Source organism: Pseudonaja textilis, chromosome 2 (assembly GCF_049901715.1).
Source record: "Pseudonaja textilis isolate UNSWEBS1 chromosome 2, rPseTex1.2, whole genome shotgun sequence".
NCBI classification, from domain to species: Eukaryota; Metazoa; Chordata; class Lepidosauria; order Squamata; family Elapidae; genus Pseudonaja; species Pseudonaja textilis.
The window spans coordinates 8,632,725-8,646,221 of record NC_141991.1 but is presented as its reverse complement, the minus strand read 5'-3'; the positions used below and the strand labels follow the sequence as shown (position 1 = coordinate 8,646,221).

Genomic DNA, 13,497 nt, shown 5'->3' with positions numbered 1-13,497 from the left:
TTCACTCATCCCTTAAAGTAAAATTCATCGTCTCTATTCCTCGCCCCATTCACTATGGGCCCTTTATCTAAAAACAATCACCAGAAACCCATTAAAGGTCACCAGAAACAACAACATAGTTTGCTACAAGCTACATTACAAAGCGGCCACAAGCTAGACAAGGCAGTTTGGTGTAGTGGTTAAGGCACCAGGCTGAGTTCAAGTCCCACCTGAGCCACAAAGGCAGCTGGGTGGGCCAGTCATTCTCTTCTGACCCCCAACCCACTTCAAAGGGTGGTTGTGGTGGGGTAAATAGGAGGAGAAAGTGTGTTGGATATCTTCAAATGCCTTCAGCAGGATACAAATAAATAAAAAATAAAATAATATCTACTAATCACAGTTTGAATCCTTTTGATTCCACAATTATAAACACGTAAGATATTCCTTTCTCCTCTGTTCCTCAATCCTAATACAAAAGGATACTGATCCAATGATAAAAGCAAAGGCAAAAGACCCCCAAATACATCCTGGTTCCAGGCATGCAGGATGGGCCTGAAGGGCTCCTCCGAAGAGTCCGGCCTAATTCAGGAGAAAGCTGATCTCCTTTCGTCTCTCCTCATGCTGGGAGTGTCCACTTGTGCTGCCAAGAGAAGGAAAAAGCAGGCAGAGTCACTCTGGGAGGGAGCCAAGAGGAGGAATCCCACCGCCCAAGCTGAGGGATCAGCACCAATCGGCCCAGCTGATCCCACTGGTGAGAACTGCGGCTTCCTCAAGAGAGGGATCAGCTGGGTAGCAAGAAGGATGAGGCAGGGCTGGGACTGGTTCCTGAGGCGGCTGAGAACCTGCCCCACAAGTTAGATAACATCCATGGCCCCCCTCAAATACAGGAATCCAATAACGGTCCGTGTTGCTTCCAGAGACCTTTGAATCCCTATGTGCCCCCTCCATGTCTTCCTTCAGCCTCTGGAGGGAGGGAATCCCAGAGGGCTCCAAGGAGGGGAGAGAAGCCCCTTCTCCATCCATGACTGCAGGAGCCTCAAGAAGCCCCTCATCTGCCCCCCCTTTTCCTCCTGCTCTGGGGACCCCCCAGTCCTCTTAGGATATCGAATTCAGGAGCTGGAACAGGAAAGTGTCCAACGGGGGAAGAGCTGATTGGTTGGGCTGGCTTCTGCAGGAGGCAATCCACGCTATGATTGGTTGCTGTGGGTATAAAGGGGGAGTTTCCCTTTTTTCCCGCCTTTTTCTTCTCTGTGTTCCGTGTGCCCTTTGATTTACCTCACAAAGTTCCTGACTATCTTGTCTGCTGCAACTATAAATGTTAAATATATTTGTGTATATCTAAACTACAAGTTTGCGTCAGTGTCTTTTGACTTCATCTGTACAGCTGCTCCGTCATTCTCTGACCAATCTGCTCTTTGCAGCTCTCTGAGCCTCCTGAGCCAAGAGAGTCAGATCCTGAGAGGGGCCATATGGTCTGGCCCTGCAGGATAAGAGTTTGGGGCAGGCAGAGCCCCCTTCCCAGAGCCCCTCTGGATCTCCCCAAATTCCTCCCTTGCAGCGCTTGAGATGAACAGGAGAGAGAAGAGGGATTTCCCAAAGCATCTTCACCATCACTTGGTCCTTGGACCTCAAAGCCCCCGTTTCCCTCCCTTCCTCCTCCCCACACAGACCCCAGTGGGGCCGCTCACCTGCGAGGGGGCTGCTAAATGGCCTGGTTCCTCCCTGCATTGGAGAGAGAGACAGACACAAAGTGAGAGGATAGAATGGGAGTAAAATGCTTTGTCCTGATCCTCTCTCTCTTCACCATTAAACCTCTGCAACTTTATAAATCTCTCAGAGACCAGCCCATTTATTATTAACCTTCTATGCCATCCATCTGTTCAAGGTGACTCTGGGATACTTACCATAAAATGCCATGTAAATCATTTAAAACAATCAATTAAAAACCAGATTTCCCCCACCGGATCATGTTGCTATGACTCCAACAAGAAGATTATCTCATGATAGGAGAAAGATGCTAAAATGTGTGGCTTTTATAAAATCAAGGAAAAGGAACAAGCTGAATACTTTTTAACATGGGACTTAATTTTATAAATGGCAGAAAAAGAATTTAGAAATTTGGGAGCATAAGAGAATGAATAATTACATAAGGAAGGTTCATCAATTATTATGTCATCCATATTATGAGTATTATTGTTATTACTATTTCTCAAAATTAGTTGTACTCAGACAACACACTGTTTATATAGAAATGGAATTTTTTTATATTTCATATTTCATTTTTTATATTTCATGCCGAACCCTAAACCCACCTGGGCATATCTCTGAGAGGGGACCCTCCCCTTCCAGATTCAGCCAGGTCTCAGCTCATCCCACCAGAAGAGTCTCTAACCACTGGGGATCACGGCATTGTGGTGGTTTTCCTATTTCCCACAAGGAATGAAGGTGCTCTTTCCTCCAAAGGCTCCACCATGCAGACTGTGGCTGCCTTCCCTGCCTGACTGAAAGTGCCTGGAAATCCAACAGGAGAGTTTCCTTCTCCTCTGCAGGGACAAACCAGCGCAAGGAGAGTGAATTTCTGCAAGTTCCTCCTACTTGGAAAACAGGGCAGCTTCTCACTCGGAGCAAATCTTTTCGCCCAGATGGATCCTCTTGAGGGTTTCTTGTCCTAGATCTTCCTTCCAATATCAGCCTGGCTGTTACGAAAAGGGGGCCTCCTTCCCAGCTTAGTTCTTGGGGGAAATAGCACAACTCTGCAGCTTCATTAGATTTTTTTTTTCTGTGTTTAACAACAAACACACACAAACACACACACACACACACAATCCTCAAGTAATGCCTCTCTGAGGCCTGTTCTTCTTAGTTGAAATTACATGTACTCACTTGAGCCACAGCATTGTAGTCATCCTGTCGTCTCTCTGCAAGGACAAAAATCAGGGAAAGCTCAAAAGAATCCACCAGAGATCATCCAAACTCTCCCTCTGTAGGAGGAAGAACCCTTTTCATAGACCCTTTGTCCCATTTATAAATACAGAAAGATCTTCAAAATGCAAATGTATCTCCTGATTTGCCCCAAGAGAGACCTGCTGCCTCCAGATGGGATGGAGGGGAATTGGGGGAAGCAGCAGCCGCAGCAGCTGGGTGGGAGGAAGAGTTTCATGCGAAATCCTTCTCTGCTGCTCTTTGACCAAATTCTTCCAAAGGAACAGAACTGGGAAGCCTCTTCCCAACTCAGAGAAGACAGGACTGCCTGAATCTCAGACTCAGCTGAAGGGAGACGGAGTCCCAGCGAGAGGCTGAGATCTCAGAGGGCTACGAAAAAGGACAGAAGGGAAGCCCAGAAGAAGCTCCCAAAGGGGGTCCTTCCATCACCCCCCTCAAAAAAGACACTTACTGAAGAATACCAGGATCCCAGCAATCACACCCGCCAGGACAAGAGCAGCCACACCAGCCGATGATGATCCCTAGGTTGGATTTTGGTTCTGAATTGGGAGAAAGAGCAGATCATTGAAGGAGAAGCCCAAACAATCTTCCCAAGAGAGATCTAAAGAAAATGAAAGCTGGAAATTCCCCAAAATTAAAAATCTCCATGAAGGAGCTCATTTTTGTGTCCTCTCAGGGTAACGTGAAGGAGCCTTGCTTAACCGTTGTTAGAGGATTTTGTCCTCCTGACGCCTGCCTCCTTCTCCACCAGCCCAGCATGAAGGCAGCTGGGACTTCATCTTTGGCTTTTCGACTCAAAAGCAGCCTTTGCCACCTTGTGACTCTCAGCAGCCTACAAAACAAAAAGGTCCTCAACACAATAAAATGTTAAACAAGTCTTTTGTTAAGTAACAAGTCCTTGAGGGGAATCATTACCGCTTTTCTTCTACCGCTGAGTGTTTGCATTTTATTATTTGAAGTAAAATAATTGATATCACCTAACCTTTTTGCACATTTTCATTTTTTGGCCAGTCCAGCATAAAATTTATTTTGTGCTTCCAGAATGTCAGAATGAAAATGGAATGAGGGTGATATTCAACTTCTGGACGGACCCACAAATGGCAGAAATAGAATAACGGAATAACAGAGTTGAAGGGGACCTTGAGGTCTTCCAGTCTGACCCCCTGCTCAAACCAGAGGCACTCAAACCACTCCAGACAAGTGGCTCTCCAGTCTCTTCTTAAATGCTCCCAGTGATGGAGCCCCCATAACTTCTGAAGGGAAGCCATTCCTCTCATTAATTGTCCTCCCTGTCAGGAAATTTCTCCTCAGTTCTAGGTTGCTTCTCTCCTTCAAGTAGTTTCCACTCATGCTTCGCTTGCCCTGCCCTGGGGAGATTTGAGGAATAGCTTGACTGCTGCCCCTCTACCATGTGGCAGCCCCTGAGATATTGGGACGTACTCATGTCACCCCCGTCCTTCTTTTCATTAAACCAGAAAATGCCCAATTCCTACAACTGCTCTCTTCATAGATTTTGGCCTCAGGCTCCTAACCATCTTTGTTGCCAGAGTCTCAACATCTTTTCTATATCGTAAGCAACCAAAACCAGATGAAGAATTCCACAGATGGTCTCACCAAGGCATTTATAAAGGTATTGCTTGTGGGGAGGGGAGGTTTGAGGAGAGAACTTTAAATTTTAATTTCTTTTACAAAATTCAGGATTTGCATAGATTAGCAATCATTCCACTGTGAATTTGGTGCTTGGTATAAGCAACAACAAAAATAAGAAAGGAATAACAATTACATTGGGAACAATTTTCTTGTATCACAGTGACAATCATCAATAAAAAAATTGAATGTGAATTTTGCCATTTTTTGGAAAATCAGTGTGTTAAGGACACTTCTGAGCATATACAGAACTCTTTGAAGAGGCTTTTTTTCCTTGGGTTTTATGCCGAGCCTCAGAATTCACTATCAGAATCATAAAAATAAGTGCCAATTATCTTTCTTAGAGAAGAAACACACAGTGACCTTCAGACCTTGAAAGCAGAGAACCCTGTTAGTCTCTGATGACAATGAAACTCAGACTTCTTAGCCGCTTTTCTGACTCCTGATGCATCAGTCCAGCCACTCTCTGCATTTCCTGAAGTGGCTGCCTTCATCCATTTTAGTCAGAATTTGCTTGCACTTCAGAAAAAGGGGCAACAGACTCCTCCTGATTCTTGTACTTTAGGAATTGTGAACAAAGGAAATTTGTTTCTGGTGCTGGGATAAAGGAACGGGAAGGCCTAAGGAGGATCTGAGGGCATTTCATGAGGATCTGGCCAACTCTTGGGATGGGACTCTGTACTTTCCATCCCCTGAAGTCAGTTCTGTGGTCTGGTACCTGCAGCTGCACCAACCTTAAACACTGGAAACCCAATAGATGAAAAAGCTCAGGTATGCTCACACCTGCTGACACATCTGGGGCAGATTCCTCTCCCCACCACCTCCCAGCCTGCCAAAGAGCCCAGCCCCTCCCTGCAGCCTCTCACCTTCCAGGGCCAGGTCCAGAGGCTCCGGCAGGCCGTCGTGCTCCACGTGGCACCGATAGCGGCCCCTCTCTTTGGGGTCGATCCGGATGCTGAGCCAGTAGTGGTAGGTCCCATCCGCGTTGGGGGCCAGAGACCCATGGAAGGTCTCCTCCAGCCAGACCTCCCCGTCCCTCCTCCTCCAGGAGGCATCGATCTCCTGGGGTAGAAGCCATCCAGGCGGCAGATGTGCTCCATCCCATCCTCCACCTCTGTCTTGCCTCCCAGCGCCAGCCCCTGGGGGGCTCTGCAGAAGCGGCACCCCAGAATTAACTCTCAGCCCTCCAGAGCTTGGAAGGGAGGTGAGAACTGCAGAAGGAGGAAAATCTCCCACTACTTCCTATTCCACACCTGCAGCGTTTCTAGGAATTTTAGGAAATGCTCCAAATCTGGAAAATGATCAACCACAAGAACTCCTGATTTTCCCAAATTGAGGGTCCAAGGAAATTCCTCTCTGGCTGCTTTGAACTCTGACTGATCTTGGGCTGCTCCCTTCAGGGGAGGGAGAGTGGAGATGGTCTTTTAAGTTCCCTTTCAAGGCAACCACAACAACACAGAAGTTGCTCCTACTTCCTGGTTCCTCTTCTGCTCCCCAGAATCTGAGGCTGCTCCAGGCCTCTTTCCAAGGGACACAACCACAATGTTGTGAGCAAGAGAGCCGGAATCAGAGGAAAAAGGGGCTCAGGGATTTCGGAATTTCTCACTGATCTGTTTGGAAGACAGATTTTGTCTCTCTCAAAGGGGGGCAGAAGGAGGTGATGCCAATGGAAGAGAGAGAAGGTCCCCTCTGGCAGGAGGGCTGTTGGCAATCTGGAGGGGAGGATTCCCCCTTGATCCTAATCTCAACCAGCTGATCCTGGAGGGATCAAAGAGCCAAGTGGGGAGGGGTGGTCTGGAGTGGGGAATTAATAACAAATGACAGGAAAAGGTTATAATGTGACCCCCTGTGGGGAGGGGTGTTCCTGAAGGGGGGGGCCGTTTTGAGGAAAGAGTCACTAAGCCAGAATTGAGGGAACCTGTTTGAGGTTTAAGGGAAAGATCTACAAAAACTATGGGGATCCCCTCCTGGAAAGAGAACCCCTCATCCATGGGCTTCTTTGCCCAAGTGGGGCTCTGATGATGTCTTATGAAGGGCGGAAGAGGAGCCCCCACAATGGTGGGCATGGGGAGGCCCCCAATCGGGTGCAAGACTGGGAGGAGCCCCTGTGGGATGTGGGGGGGAAGGAGAGTTCATGGGGGAGATTAAGGAGCCCATCACTCTTGACCCGTTGGGCTAATGGGGGTTTCCCGAATAGCCCCAAATGGTTGCCCTCATTGTGGGCAGTGAACAGGACACCCGGAAGGGCTTTTCCTGCCAGGGAGAGGCTGCATTTCCTGGTCCACCGAATGGCACCTGGCAATGGGAACCCAACAGGGCTTCCGTGTCCTGCAAGAGGGGCTGGAAGGGGAGGAGGAGGAGGATTCCCAGCAGGGCAAACAGGCTCCAGACAAGGGACCCAAAGGGCTGAATGTGTCAGAGAAATCCGCCACAAAGGAGGAAAGTCCAGCCTGGATCCAGGTGCTCACCTGTCCTCAGCAGCGTCTCCTTCCCGTGAGACAGGTACTTCTCCAGCCACTCAATGCAGGTTTCCTCCAGGTAGGCCTTCTCTCTCTGATTAAATAGTGGATCAGCATCCCATTTCCTCTTGGTAATCTGGGCCTGGGGACGGGAGCCACCCAGGTGAGGGTCTCCTTGTCAAAGGTGAGGAAGGTCCTCCCTTCGTAGCCTTGCTGGTTGCGCCACCCTCCTTTGTTCCCGTCTTTCCGGACTTCACAGCCAACCATCCACTGTATTATGTGAAAGCCTGAAATAGGGACAGGAAAATGGTTTGGGGAGTCCTGAAGATAGACAGAGCCCCTCCCTCCCTGCAGGGACCTTGACACAGGCCCTGACACCCCATTTCCTCCCTAGAGGTCAAGGGAAAGAAAGCCCCATCACTAGCAGCCTTCTCCCTCCCTCGACCCCCTCCCTGCATTTCCCCCAGGATGGAGCCCTGAACCTCCCCAGGAAGAAGGAGGCTGGAAAAGACAGCAGAGGATCCCAAGGGAGACCCAGAAAGGGAGTCACAGAATCGAACGGAGGGATGGAGACATTTCCTTCTTTTCCTTCTGCTGTTCCTCTGCAGGGAGACTCTTGGGGGAAAGGAAGGGATCCCACAGAGAGAAAAGTTGCCTGAATCTGCGGCTGCTAAGAGGGACTGAGAATCTCATGGCCTCAAAGAGGATCAGTCGATCTACAAAACATTTTTTAGGGATCCCTGTGACCATAAATCTTGGTCTCTGTGCACAAATAGCATAAAGGAGCTCCCGTTGAGGAAGGTTGGGACCTTTGGGCTCTTTAGCCTGGAAAGGAGGCTCCCCTCCACTCTGGCACGGCCTCCTTCCTCCTTCCTCCACCAGGGGGAGCCCTCTGGGTACAGCTCTGTTCCCTGGGAGGCCAGCAGGGGCCTGGAGGGATCTGGGGGGATCCTGGGGATCAGGGGCAGGATTGGATGAGCTCTGGGGTCTCCCTGGAGTGTGGGGAGGAAAAGGGCGGGGTTGCCTCCTTGGGATGAAAGGAGGGAAATGGCTGAGGTTTGTGGAGAAGCTTTTCCTCAGCCGAAAGCAGCCTATCGTTACACCCAGATTTCCTTGCACCCTTTCCTAAATAAGGTTCCTTGAAGGGAATCTTGTCCACCCCAAAAGATGGCAGAATGGGGAGGGGCTGCTGAAGGAAGAGTCTCCACCCCTCCAGGGCAGCCCCACCAAGAGGGCAGGGCAGGAGTCCAGCCTGAGGGACCAAGGATGGGAAGCCATGAAGGCCCTGAGAGACTCTTGCAGGGCCCCAAATGGAGGTTTGTTTCTTTTCTCTTTTTCCCCTCAAGATTGGGAGGATCCCGGCCCTGTGACCCCCCTCCAAGAGCCCCCCACCCCATTTGGGCCTCCTGGCTCTCCTCCCCCCTGGAGGATGAAGAAGCTCCTGGCATTCGGGCCCCACCTCCCCTCCAACAAGGTGGGGAAAGGGATCTAGTCTCCCCAGGTGGATCTCCACCTGATCCCTCATTTCTCTGGGGTGGAAACAGACAGAAGGACGAGGACCTGCTTCCCCAGGATCTCCTTAGGATCCCCCCTGCCCCTTTTTTTTGGGGGGAGAAACTTTGTGATTCCCTTCCTCTCCCCAAAGCAGGAGATCCACTGGACCCTCCACCTTCCATGGGGGAGGGGAGATTTTGGTCCCTTTTTACCTCAGTTTATATCAATATCCATGTCAACATTCAGACAGACAGATGGATAAATTGAAACACGTTTCATTAACTGCAGTTGGAAGAAAATGTCAGCTATGGAGAGCAAGGACAATCTTATTATTGATTAAAATAAAAGAATAAACATATAAAAAAGATTTTTTAAATGGTGTGAGGCTGCTTTTCCTTTGAAGAGAACCCCTTCACCCCCTCTGGTTCCTGGGAGGGAATATGGGGCCGGAGGAGCCACCAGACCCATCACTCACCTTCGCTCTGATTGTAGCGATTTCTACGCAGTCTCCAGGTCGACTCTGAACGTCTCCTCATCAGCACGTAAAGCCTGGGTCTGACTGTCCCAGTACTGGGGATCCTCCTTCCCCCACATACTTCTCCATCCAGGAGACTCGAGGCTGCATCCTCCGGCTGTGGCTGGCTGCCGTAGTGAACAAAGGCCTGACCGTCCCACGTGCCCCACAACGACAAACTGGGGCAGCCCCTGACTGGGGTCTGAGATGGCGGTGTAGAAATACTTCAGGGAGTGGGAGGAGGCGCCTGGAAGGGACCCGAGGAGGCAGAGTTAGGGGGCTTCAGTCAAGGGCCCTGATCCCACGGAGGCTCCCACCTGAGGCTCTGGGAGGAAGGAGGAAGAGGAAGAAGAGATGGGGGGCAGAGGAGGAAGGGGGAAGGAAGGGGAGATGGTGGGAGAGGAGGCAGGAGGTGGAATGAGGGAGCGACTGAGAGGGAGAGAAGCAGCTTCTGGAGGGGCTGAAGGGTTGTAGGGCAGGGAAGGGCTTCCCTGCCCCCACCCTGTGCCCTCCCCCTCTTCCATCAAGGCCTCCCTCAAACCCCCTTCTGGCCTGCTCAGTCTCTGCCCCAAGGAGGCTGCAGTGGCCCCACAGGGAAAAAGGGATTCCCACCAGGAGCTCAAAAGCAGCAGGAAACCCCACCTGGACACCCCAAATTTCCATTCACAGCAAAAAAAAAAGTCTAAGGGCCGAAGTGGATGGTTTATAGCTGCAGATATTAGGGGAGATTTTATAAAACGGGGAGGGGAAGGAGAGCCATGGGATCCTTAGGGGAAACCCAAAAAGGGAAGGCAAAGGGAAAGGAGCAGCAATGAAGCCACGGAGAATTTCACTGGGATTATCCCAAGATTGCTTCATTTCAGAAACCCAGTTAGGGCCCTGAAACCATCATCCACGGACGCTTTCCATTGGACCAGATTTCCTCTGAATCTCACCCTTCACTTTCCGCAGAAGCCGCTCTGAAACCTTTTCTCCTCTGGGGCTGATCCTGCACTTTGTCAGGCAGAAATGCCTCTCAGCCAACTTGGGAGGGGATTGTGATCCTGGCTACTCAACTCTGCCCATGATCAGTGAGTGCAAGGAAAAGTCCTAAATCGGAGTTCCTCAGACTCAGCCATTTGGACTTCAATTCCCAGAATTCCCTCACCCTATAGAAACCCAGGGGCCTCCACCCCCTGCCCCACCCCCTGCCCCCACTGGGCCTGATTGGGAGTTCCTGCTGAAAACACCCATGTGTTTTTGGGGGCTCAGCTGGGGTCCTCTCCCTAAACTCATCCTCTGTGGGGAGGGTCCTGTCACCTTTCAAGCCCCTCTGGTGAACCAAAGATTAAACACAGAACATTATTTCACTTTCCATCATGCAAACTCCTGACTGGGGATCATCCAGTTTTCCAGCCCTTCCTTGAGAGGGGACAGGCTCAATCCACAAGACAGGAAACTTTACTAACAAGGAGGGAAAAATCACATTAAGTCACCTTTAAGTTTCCATTGTCAAAATACAAACACGGAAGAGACTCTCAGGCTGCCCAATGAACAGGAAAACAGCTTCTAAGCATAGTTAAAAGAATCAAAAGAAAATAAAATGAATAAAATGCTGCTGGGAAATCGATTCAGCTGGAAAATCCCCAAGGCCCTTTTGGTGTCCATTCTGAAAGCTCTTCAGGTCAGAAATTCTTCCAGGACACCCAAGATTTTAAAGATCATTTTCAGGATCGTTCATGGGATTTATTGGGGCAGAACCAGGGTCTGCATGCAAAAGGGCAGGACCTCCAAAGCCCAGAGAAATAAATGCAGGTAGTCCTCGACTTATATGACCATAATTGAGCCCATATTTTTTTGTTGCTAAGCGAGACATTTGTTAAGTGAGTTTCTCCATTTTACAAATTTTCTTGCCACAGTTGTTAAATGAATCATTTCAGTTGTTAAATTAATAACTTGGTTGTTAAGTGAATCTGGCTTCTCCATTGACTTTGCTTGTGAGAACGCTGCAAAAGGGGCTCATGTGATATGGGGGGACTTGAGACCGTCATAAGTATGAACCAGTTGCCCAGCATCTAAATCTCGGTCACATGACAGTGAGGATGCTAAAATGGTCATAAGGGTGAAAAATGGTCATACTGTCCCTTTTTTCAATGGCATTGCAACTGGTCACTAAATGAACTGTTGTAAGTCGAGGACTACCTGTAGTCTCATTGCCCACTCCCCAGTATGGCCTCCCAGTCCTTCCCAGTCCAAGGCAAAGGCCTGGGCCTCCTCCTTCCTGATCCTTCCCACAATCCCAGGGGCTTCTCAGAGCTTTTGGGAGAGGGATCCCAGATCCACTTCCTGCTCTGGGGAGATTTTGGAATCCAAAGGGATCACAGAATTTCCCTAACAGAAGGAGGGGGATCGGACTCTCCGTGATCCAGAACCGGCTTCTTTCCCTTCTGGGGCTGAGCAGAGATTCATTTCATGGTCACCATCCAGAGGCTTTTCTCTCTTCTTTTACCTCCAAGCCAGTTTATTTAATCCTTAAATTCCTGCCAACCTTTTTAATGTCTTTTGAAAAGTTGCTATATAGATAATTTCTCAGAGCAAACAGCCAGGAACACCCAAAGTTCCTGATTACTAAGGAATAATTATAGATTTTAAATTATTTTTAATTTTGCAAACTGCCCCATGTCAGGAGCTTCTGAAATGGAAGAAGGAACCTCCTGGGAGGCAAATCTCTGCCTCTCCCAGAATAAATCTCGGAGGGTATTTTGGGTTTAGGATCACGGGGTGACGGTGGGGATCAGGAGAAAGTGACAATCAGGAAGGAGGAATATTTAGGGAGATTATTAAGAAGGGCTTCTCTCCAGACTCTCATCCTGCTGCATTCACAGGACAACCTTGGGAGTGGGGAGGCAGCAGGGTCCCCTCAACGTTTTGGGACCTAACCAAACAGGGGCCACGGGGGAGGGGAGCGGACTGGAAAGAGGACCGAATCAGGGACTCTATTTCTGCGGATAAACTTTTGGGGGCGGAGAGAGAAAGAGTCCCGGGAAGGAAAAAGGGGCGGATCTCCCGAAGGCCCCAAAGGGACTCACCAACGCAGCTCTCCCGGAGGGCGACCGCCAGCAGCACCAGGAGCCCGAGGGGCGCCGAGCGCAGAGCCATCCTGGCCGCGACCCTCAAGCAGCCCCGGATCTCCTGGACAGGCGCAGGCAGAGAAAGACGCGCCCCGCCTGAGCAACTGCGCAACAACCCAGAGAGAGCCGCGATTGGCCAGGCTCAACCAGTAGAAAAAAGTATCCCCGTGTCGTCATTGTTGCTAGGCAGACGTCCAGGCGCCACCGGCCAGAGAGGAGGGAAAGGAAAGCGAAAGTGCCATCAGGAAATCCCCTTCCAGATGCGTCGTTTTTGTTTCTCCGCCAAGTGTCTCCCACCGACCCCAAACCCTTTTAGCACTTATCTTCTGAAAAACGAGGCAGTCTTGGGATCAAGAGAGGGAGAGCAGCATCAAGAGAACCGGAGAAATGGGGATCCCGGTTTATGGGGCCCAAGTGAGCCCCCTCCCCCAGTGCCGGGCCCACTTCCGGTCTCCAGGAGTCCAGCAAGAGGCGGAGAGCCTGGAAAGAGCGCAGGGAGGAGCAAGAGAGAAGATGGAGGGAGGTTGAAGGGAAGGAGGAACCGTCGGGAGAGCCAGGAGGCCCAGCCTGTGGAAGAGAGGAATGGAGGCTGGGTGTTTAGGGCCTGTTAACCGTCTTCCAGCCCTTGAGGGGCTTTCCCAGAGAAGAAGAAGGGAAGGACCTCTTCTCCAAAGCCCCAGAGGGCAGGGCAGGAAGGAAGCCATGGGTGGAAGCTTCCTCAAGAGAGATCCAACCTAGAAGTCAGGAGAAGTTTTCTAACAGTGAGAACAATTAATCAGTGGAATAATTTACTTCCTATGAATTGTGGCTGCTCCCTCACTGGAAGTTTCCAAAAATAGACTGGGGAACTGTGAGGCTGGGATGGTATTAGGTCTCCTCCTGCCTGGATCTGAGGGGTGGACTAGGAGACCTCTGAGGTCCTTTCCAGTCCTATGATTCTGTGTTTTACCTCGGACTCCCCAAAGGATCTTCGCTCTGGATAAAAATGCTCAAAGGCTTCTTTTGTGGCCTCTTCAAGGTGAAGATATTTCTTTCTAGGGAAAAACACCAGACGGATCAAACACAGCATATAAATTCCCTGCTTCCTTTTTTTCTCTGGTGAAGCCATGAATCTTTAGGAAGCTTCAAACTCTTCCCTTTTCCCACCTTAAACAAAGATGGCTGCTCCCTCCTTTTCCGGTTCTTCTGGAGGCTCCTTGGACTCAAATAATGAATCCCTCTTCCGATTACAGTTGTTATTATAATTCCCGAATTCAGCTGATTTTCTTTTGTGGCCTCTTCAAGGCATGTCTTTGTAGAAGAGGAGGGGATAGCTTGATTGCTCAAGAATATCAAATATAGAACATAAAAG

General features: G+C 49.9%; 1 pseudogene across 1 annotated transcript in view; it reads right to left on the bottom strand.

The window, feature by feature from the left end:
• Positions 1-12,266, bottom strand: part of LOC148126669 (class I histocompatibility antigen, F10 alpha chain-like) — a 45,040-nt pseudogene extending 32,774 nt beyond the window's left edge. The window contains exons 1-5 of the transcript XR_015741380.1: positions 12,105-12,266; positions 8,998-9,283; positions 7,038-7,315; positions 5,436-5,716; positions 3,374-3,461 (exon numbers count right to left, since the gene is read on the bottom strand). The product of XR_015741380.1 is annotated as a class I histocompatibility antigen, F10 alpha chain-like (transcript). The remainder of the gene's footprint in view (positions 1-3,373; positions 3,462-5,435; positions 5,717-7,037; positions 7,316-8,997; positions 9,284-12,104) is intronic.
• Between the last annotated feature and the right edge of the window lie 1,231 nt (positions 12,267-13,497).